Source organism: Ceratosolen solmsi, unplaced genomic scaffold (assembly GCF_000503995.2).
Source record: "Ceratosolen solmsi marchali unplaced genomic scaffold, CerSol_1.0 scaffold7, whole genome shotgun sequence".
Taxonomy (NCBI): domain Eukaryota; kingdom Metazoa; phylum Arthropoda; class Insecta; order Hymenoptera; family Agaonidae; genus Ceratosolen; species Ceratosolen solmsi.
Genome location: NW_011948413.1, coordinates 15,465,354 through 15,474,540, shown reverse-complemented (window position 1 = coordinate 15,474,540; position 9,187 = coordinate 15,465,354).

Sequence of the window (9,187 nt, the reverse complement as noted above, 5' to 3'; positions counted from 1 at the left end):
TAATAAATCTTAGATAAAATGAGCAATTCGTTTCATGATATTAAAACTTAATTGGTTAACATTCATTGCTATCATTAACCAATACTTGAACCTAAAATGCATTAGAGTTTTAATTGTATATAATTTTCGTTTGCATTTGTAATCGTGAAAATTATGTTATGCTTTATGCGTCACGTTTGATTAAATTTTTTTTTAATTTCAGCATTATAGTATTTAGTATATTTTTTGCTTAACTTATATATATATATATATATATATATATATATATATCAAATATATATAAGCCAATGTTTTATTGGCCGATTTTTTAGAACTTTTCTATTCTATTTCATTTTCTTCAATAGTTCAATGTTAATGTCAAATCCTGTCATAGTTTTAAGGTATCTGATAAAGAAATAGTTTTATTTCATCGAAGCAAATCTATAAAAGAAATCAAGAAAGTAAAGAATTGAAACGTAAAAGTTCTTCGCAATGGGGCTGAGCATACAAACGTATGACCTTATTGCAAACTTGCCAACAAGAAATTTTTTATTTCATGTTTCGTATAACTTTCTTTGGACCTATATTATCTGAATGAGAGTAATGTTAAAATATTATGCGTGTACAATATATTGAATATAAGTTGTAGAAATTTTATTGTTATTCGTCTGTATTTTTTGATATTATTCCTCAGTGAAAAAATGTTGCTATCTATATTTCTTTATTTAATTTTCCTTTGATTATCACATTATTATATATTACATGTTTGTCAGTTTTACAATATCTGTTTTCAAATTTATTAGTATAGTTTATTATGAGGAAAGAAATATTAATCCAATTAGTACTGAAAAAGCTGATTGGTTATTAGATTTCTCGAATTAAATTTACAGAAATTTTTTCATACTATTTTTAAAATAAACTTAATAGCGAGAATTATTCTTTGATTTAACACGATACACTTTCAAACAAAAACAAAGAAAATTTTAAATAAAATGAAAACATCTTATAAAACCGTACTTTTACGATATATAATTTTGTTTTGTGATTTTTGATCATTTTTATTTAAATTTTCGTTAGCATAAAAATTCTTGTGAATTTCAAATGATTGGCCATTAGTACTCGTAGTCATAAATAGGAAAACATTATTTTTCAAACGGACAGCCACACGACGCAACGTGAATATAGAAATTTCTATAGTAGTAAATTAACAAACATAAATAATAGAAATAAAGTTTAAATAAACATTGTATTAAATAGCCATTTATATAAAAAAAGATAAAATCAATAAAATCATATAATGAAATAATATAATTAGTACAGTTTTTTAGTCTTAAATATTTGTATATGTTTGTTTTTTTTTTTTTTTTTTTTTAATTAAATTATTAAATTATAAGGTGAAATGATTTTGTATAAAATTAGTTATTGAGTTTAAATCTAAAACGACTATTTTACACAAGCGACTGGCCACTATCTATTTTCATTTTTTGGTTCTCTTATCATCCATACAACTGTTTCTCGTTACTTGTGCGTTCGCAACTATAAAATTGTAGGTTTTCAGCTGATTTAGAGTGTAATCTCAGCCGATTAATCAAAATGATTTAGTAATCTCAAATTTAAAAAGATTTAAAGATTTTATAAAATACAAAGAGAGTAGACAACCCTTTCTATACTACGCCTATATCTATGTCAATGCTGAAGTTTTCAAAACCGTTTGCGGTGGGAGTGGGATGAACAGCAACGAGCATTCGAGGCTTAAAGAGAGATGCTCTACATTGTGCCAGTTCCATGACGTCCCAATTTCAATCTGACATTCATCATTCAAATACATACGAGTAATAGACGATGTTATTGCAAGAGGTCGACAACTAAGGAAGGATCATTGTCTATTTCAGACACCTCGAAGAAGCCAAAATGAAACTATTTCGCTGCAGTTATAAATAAATTCATAGCTATTTAATATGACATATACAAGTAGAGTACAGAGAGAGAGAGAGAGAGAGAGAGAGAGAGAGAGAGAGAGAAAGAGTACATTGAGGGCTTTCACTTCATTCTCATTTATCGCTAGCACACGACTCCAAGATACTCTCCATAATCATAAATTTCACGGAGATTGTACCATAAATAATGGCTAATTATGCCGACGGTTATAGCACATCCACGACCTAAAAAATGAGCGGTATTTTTACTTTTCTATCATTGGCCGTCTGGCGGATAGCGAAAATTCACGTTCAAAATTGTCAAAGTGGACCAAAGTATATGGCTAACGGTAAACATCAAAGTATCGACGTATTATTAAGAGTACTTGGCAACCAGTAACTTACATTTGCCCAGTCTGACTCAGATTCGCATGAAATGTAACATAGAATTTCTAATTTGCGTCCACGTTTGTCCGAATGACCATCCCACTGTATTAAAATCCTACAAAAGAGACGGTATTATTAACACACCATCGATAGCCCCGCCTCTTCACAATCAACCAGAAGACCAACCAACTCCTATTGCTGTATAGGGCAGGTGTCATCGTCGAGCTCAAGCTCCGAACCTCAAGCAATATTATATAATTTCGAACTCTCTCCCAGCAAACGATATGGCTATTATCCGAGGAATGGACTACTTGAGAGTAATCTAGCAGAGTGAACTGGTAGCAGTGCAACTCGGCTGAAGCAGCAGTAACAGTGGAGGGAACCAGATACTTAAAGGAATTGAAGCCTCCGTCGTCACGTACTACTCTTTCTCTTGTACTTTTTAAACAAAAGGACTTATTCATGTTAATTCATACATTTTCAACTCCTTTATATTCTTTGTTCATTACTATGGTATTCATGTATGGGAATTTCAGGGAAATTTGGTGTTGGTGATATGTAGCCGGATAATGATGTCAGTAACAGGAACGTAAGATTAACGGGATTTTCAAGTAAAAATTCGATTTCGAAGAAATTACTTCAAATTCCAATGTTGCAAGCTTCGAATTCTTATATCAAGTACATATTTTGATAATATAGTTGAAAAATATGAAAAACAATTATGAAGTGGCAATTATTTATTTGAAAAACGTTCGCACCTTTTTAATAATTTTTTTCGAAATAAATAAATATTTACAAGTCTAATGATCTTGAATCTAAATATGTTTATGTAAATAACTAGTCATTTTATGTAACATTTTCTTTAATAGCCGATTATATAAATTTTTGTATGTGTACACATTGAATACCAAATTTTTATTCCCATACATTGTATATACATAATTATATATCTTTTTTTATACATAAAAAATAGGTGTAAAATCAATAAACAAATAATAGATGTTAATTTGCAAGTGTAGTACGAATCATTTCTATTCGTACCGAATTTATCTAATTAAACACCACTGAATTATTATTGGAAATGTTAATTTTTTGCGATATTAATTTGGTATTGCATACTAATTAAATATTTTGTTTATACTGTCCCATTATAATATTAAATCGGATAATATGAAAATTTATTAATTATATATTATACATTAATAATATGGACAAATTTTAATAATCATACAAGTCCTAAAAATATATAAATAATATATATAATGTAACTGTTTAAAGTCCGTATCTTTAGATTATATATACATTTTAATTTAATAAATGACACATTCATTAATTAAATCTAAAATTAAATCATTTAAATTTAAATTAATAAATGCTGCAATAAGAATAAATTGTGTAATATCTTTAATTCGCATTTGACCATTATCTTTGTGTTTTAACGCATAAAGTGAAAGAAGAAGAACTAAAATAATAAATCTTTATTGATTTATAATATCTGTAAATGTAAAGCGCGTCATTAATTTTATAATACATTTCATATTTATAATATATTAACTTATGAACGACAATAATACAAATGTATATTGATATTTACGGATTAATGCATGAAGTATGATTACAATGAAATAATGCAAATTAATTGCCAACAAATTTGCTAAATCAATATTTAAAAGGGTTGATTTTATTTTCCTTACCCATTAATGTAAAAATTTTGAAATAAAATATCATTTATATATTATCTATATATATATATATATATATATATATATATATATGTTTGTGTGTTTGGAATTTAAAAATACTAGTACATTTTTGGAACGATTAGACTCAGAAACTTGACGTTTCTATCTCTTATAATATCTTTTGTATGAACAACTGATGCTTTCTATTTATTACTATATATCCTCGCACTTCTTTATTTAGGTCACCGAGATTTTTATGTTTCGTTATTTATGTTTACTGTGCTTATGACATGGGATTCCTCCCATTCATACGTGATCTGAATATAATGTTACCTTTTAAAGAACTGGAAATGCGTAGGAAATAAGCTATTTTACCATATATCTCAAATCACTAGTATTCGGAAAAATGTTGATTTAACATGTTCGCATAGATTCTCTTTGATCTAGTCGGATACAGCATATAAATTATCGTTGCTGTATTTTGAAATTTCCTATTATATTTTCTTTTTTATGATTTGTTTCTTATTTATGATTTTGGTATTATTATTATTATTTTCCCAAACTTGAGCTCATATTTAAATATACTGGAACTTTTAAAAATATGATTTTAGTTTTAGAGAGAATTGTTTAAAAATAAAGCACATTATTTCAAAAGATAATAATTTATCGGAATTACTATTCTGAAATTGCAATAAGCCTTCTTAAGAACAAATTTTGTATATGAAATTTTAATGTAGGCATTATATAAAGCAACATTTGAAGTAATTTTATAGGTTATTTTTCAGTTATATTTGTTCTTTGGAACAATGTAGTGTTAGCGAAGAGATTCATACAGCATCTCAGATAATTCCTTTTAAAAAATTAGAACAAAAGCTTTTAGCAAACTTTGAACACATATATATGGAAAAAAATATTTCCGGTTAAGGAAACTTTTAATTAGAGTACTTGCGTTATTTTCTTATTTTCCTTTTTAAATTATATTTTACCTTGGCTAATCTACTGCATTAAAAGTTTTTAGTACCTTTATCTTAATGTAATTGACTTTATTAAATTCATGTAGTATTTTAAATTTAGTATTTTAAATGTATTTTATTTAAACATTTTAAAATATTTTAAATGTAGTAAATTAAAGTAAATGACTTTATTAAACATAATTTATACAAGTACAATGTAATGTACGTAATAAGTATGTTTCGCACATACTTTAAAGTATAGTTATTTTTATGAAATGTTTGTCATTTATTATATCAATTTATTCACTGTTTGGTGAAGCTTTTCGTATCATTATATAATTTTCCGGATTTTTAATGTAAATATTCATTGACATAATTCATTATTTGAATCGTCGTATTAGTATTTTCTAAATATAAAATTCATTTAGAATGTTAATAAATGTTGTAGCTGTATTTTTCCATTTTTATTCCGTAAACTTTTCTTATATACATTACAATAATTTTTCCATAACAATATGTATTGTATTTATGATCAAATGAAAATTAAAGGTTAAAAATACAGAAAACTTTTTGGAAAAACTACAGAAAATTCTATGATTTACTTTCTCAGCAGAATGCTATTTACCGCTAAAATGTGTAGCTTTTATTATTGAAAATACTCGTTGCAAGTTATTACTATATGAAATTTATTTCTCTTTTCGATTTATCAATATAATACAAAGTTTACACAAATTGTTTGCATTTATATAATTTTAATTGCTATCATCCTACGACAAAAGATTATTATAATTATATATATGAGATTAGCCGTGAATTTGTCAATCTTATCTATGTAACAGTGAATAAATTCGATACTTTTTTGCCCCTTTCCATTCGCTTATGCACTGACGCTTTCGCACGAGCTCCCGACCATTATTACATAATGCCCGGTTAGTCGATCGTTTGACGCTTTACATCGATTGACAAAATACATAGACCCGCCTAGAAAGCGCTAGAAGGTTACTCCGATTCATTCGCATACGGCATTGTGGAATATTGTTCTATTTCGTATATGAGGACACACGAGAACAACTCGCCAGTGCGCTACATCCGTATCCTGTATTGTCTATCGGGAGATGGCTCCCAAGCGAACACCACTACGTAATTGCTACGTCCCTTCATTATGGCTAAACAGTCGCTCGACTCGGCTTCAGCACTTCAGATCTGTCCCGGGGAGAGACGCGAGAAGTGCATACATGCAGTTTACACGTTTAAGCTGCTACCGGTGTTCACCACTGTTTGCGCTTACACCTGCCAACTGTGTGTATGAATTTTCCTTTTTCAACTTTCCGATGAATCGATCTTTTACGAAAGCTGAGAATTTTATATCCAGGCGATAATTCTTCTTCCTCGATCAAATTTATAACTATGTAGTTTTCGACAGTTTGGCAACAGTCTAAAAGTGGAAATATTTTAAACATAAATACGTTGGTATGTATTTAGCATTCGCAAGTGCTAAGCATAGGTGGAATATCATAGGAATGACATAAATTGTTCATTTAATCTCAGGAATGTTTATAATGTCAATATGTTCTATAATACAAGGTAAACTGACAGTTCTCAAGGTGGCAGGCGCTCGAGCTTCGTTATTCAGTACTCAGCAGTAAAATGTCAATGCCCCGTGCTTCATGCGATAACTGATTGCAGCATTGGATAATTGAGAGCTCAGAGTAACCGCCATGTAAAATGACAAAGACTAGTGTAATAGAGGGCATATCAATAATTTACAGTGTCATACGAGAATATATGATTATCAATTCACAGCCGTTGCATACCGCTTGATGCTGAGTCGCTTCAAAAGACATATTTCAAGTCGCACACCCAATGGAAAAACATCCTTTCACTGTAATGACGGCATTTATAGAACCGAGCGATCTTCTGTCTTTATCGATTGACTAAATGCTTAATGAATGCATTTCATAAATGTTACCTCTTTTGTCTACATATACTCAACTACTAACAAAATCAACTATTAACAAACATATCTTCCTGATTAATATTTTAACTATATATATGCTTAATACCCATGAGCATTGATATTAAATAATACATCATTTATTAAATATTCTTAACAATCTTATATTTTTATTTTCTTTTCTATTTCAGTAATACGCCACTAGTTAACTATATTTTACAGCATTATAATATAGAATTTCGTACATTATATTCCAATGATTTTTTTTTTTTTTCATTATAAAGTGCCATTTTCAAATAGACATTTTCGTAATTATGAAATAAAAATTTAATACAATAACGTACCTTTCACAAGAAACAGTAATTTTATGCAAAATTATTAAAGGAAATTTTAAATAGTATTAAAGAAAAGAAAACAATTTTAAAATACACTATTCTGAAAGAGCATGTTTTAAAAAATTTTTTGAAAAAAATAATATATTTTTAGTATAATAACGAATTAAATTTTATGTGTGAAAACTAGAAACCTTTTTATAAAATTCATGCAAATTATTATAGAACATATACATTTTACTTTGCGTTGTATAAAATTGAATTATGCTTCATCAACTGCATCTTCTCGTGAATCTTTCCAGAAGCTTTCCAGAATTTCTTATTATAAAATATATTCACAGTTTGCTTAAAAATCTCCCGACATTTTTACTTCTATTAATTATTAAATTAAAAGAAAAAAAGAAATTGTTTATAATTTCCCGTGAATAATAGTTGTATGTGAAAAAGAATACCAACCAATCTTTTGTATTTTATATTAAATAATAATTGATTATTTGAATGCTACAATTTACTTTAAAATATAACTTATTTCATTAAGAAATTGTATATATTATTTAGTTAAAAATTAATAGACAATTTTTATTCAAATATTTTAGAGTGTTATAAACTTTGTTATAAATGATGTTATAAAATATTAATTAAAAACATTTGATTTTTCATTAGTGAATGCTATTCTTATGAACTGATTAAACTAATTTATTTTTAAAAAAATCTCAAACATATGTTAAAAATTAAATTATTAATTCAGGTAATTATCCATATTAATTTTTAATTAAAATTTTGTTGTATTTTTACATTACACAGGTTGAATTCAGAAAATACAAACGTATTTAATTATTATTCGTTTTATAATCCTAATCACATGGCGAAATAGAAATATAATATTTCCTTATTAGTACCGTAATTTATTACTTTTTATTATAAATACAAATTTTTTAAATAATGTGTTTAACAAATATTTATCTATGAGTGTACTATTCATTTATTATATAGATCCAACCATATATATTTACATAAATTAATCAAATTTATCTGGGAAAAGCAACAAGATATTTATTTCACCTTTATTTTCGAAAAAAAATTTTCACCTAAGCTTAAATTATGTAAATTAACAAATTAAGCAATGTATTGCAGATATATAAAACTTTATTGGTTAACTTACATTAAAATTTATTATACGAGACATATAAAAGCACATGGTTTGATTCTTTAGCTATAAAATAAATTGACTTTTGAGGAATTATAGTGTGTAACATTTACTATATTCTTATTAAAAAATAAGTTTCTAATTTAATATTTAAGTTTATATAAAGTGGCACATAAAAATTAATTTGCCTTACTTAATATAATTAAACAGTTTTTATTTTAATTTAAAAATTTATGTATAAATTAAAAAAAACAGCCTATAAAATCTGATCTGATATTGTTGATTAATTAACCGTTCAACTATAAAAAAAATATCACGTATTTTGCACTTACATACTAAATGTAATAAAGTATGTAATAAAGTATGTAATTAAATAATAATGTAATAAAAATAAGTAATAAAGTTTGATCAATAAACACAAGAGAGCAATTTTATTTTAATTTGTATTTTAATAGTGTTTACCAATTAGGATTAATTACAATTTTACATATTAGTAATTAAAAAGAAATAGATTTATTTAATTAAGTTAGAATTTAATTTACTTTCCTTTCAGTAATTTAACATTGTTACATTTTTTGTTTATTTTTTATTTACAAATATACTTCATTTTCTATAAATACTTTGGAGATAATACATATTTTCCTATCTATCTGGAAAGATATAAATGATATAAATGAATAGTTAAAAAAATGTTAAACACATGGTATAAATTGTGAACATTTATTGCTATTAAATATAATTGTGGTAAACAGTAAGAATTGTTTGATATTTTATTTGCAACAGTTATCGATGAATATGCTTTAAAAAATTGCAATCTTTATCTTTATACATTAATTA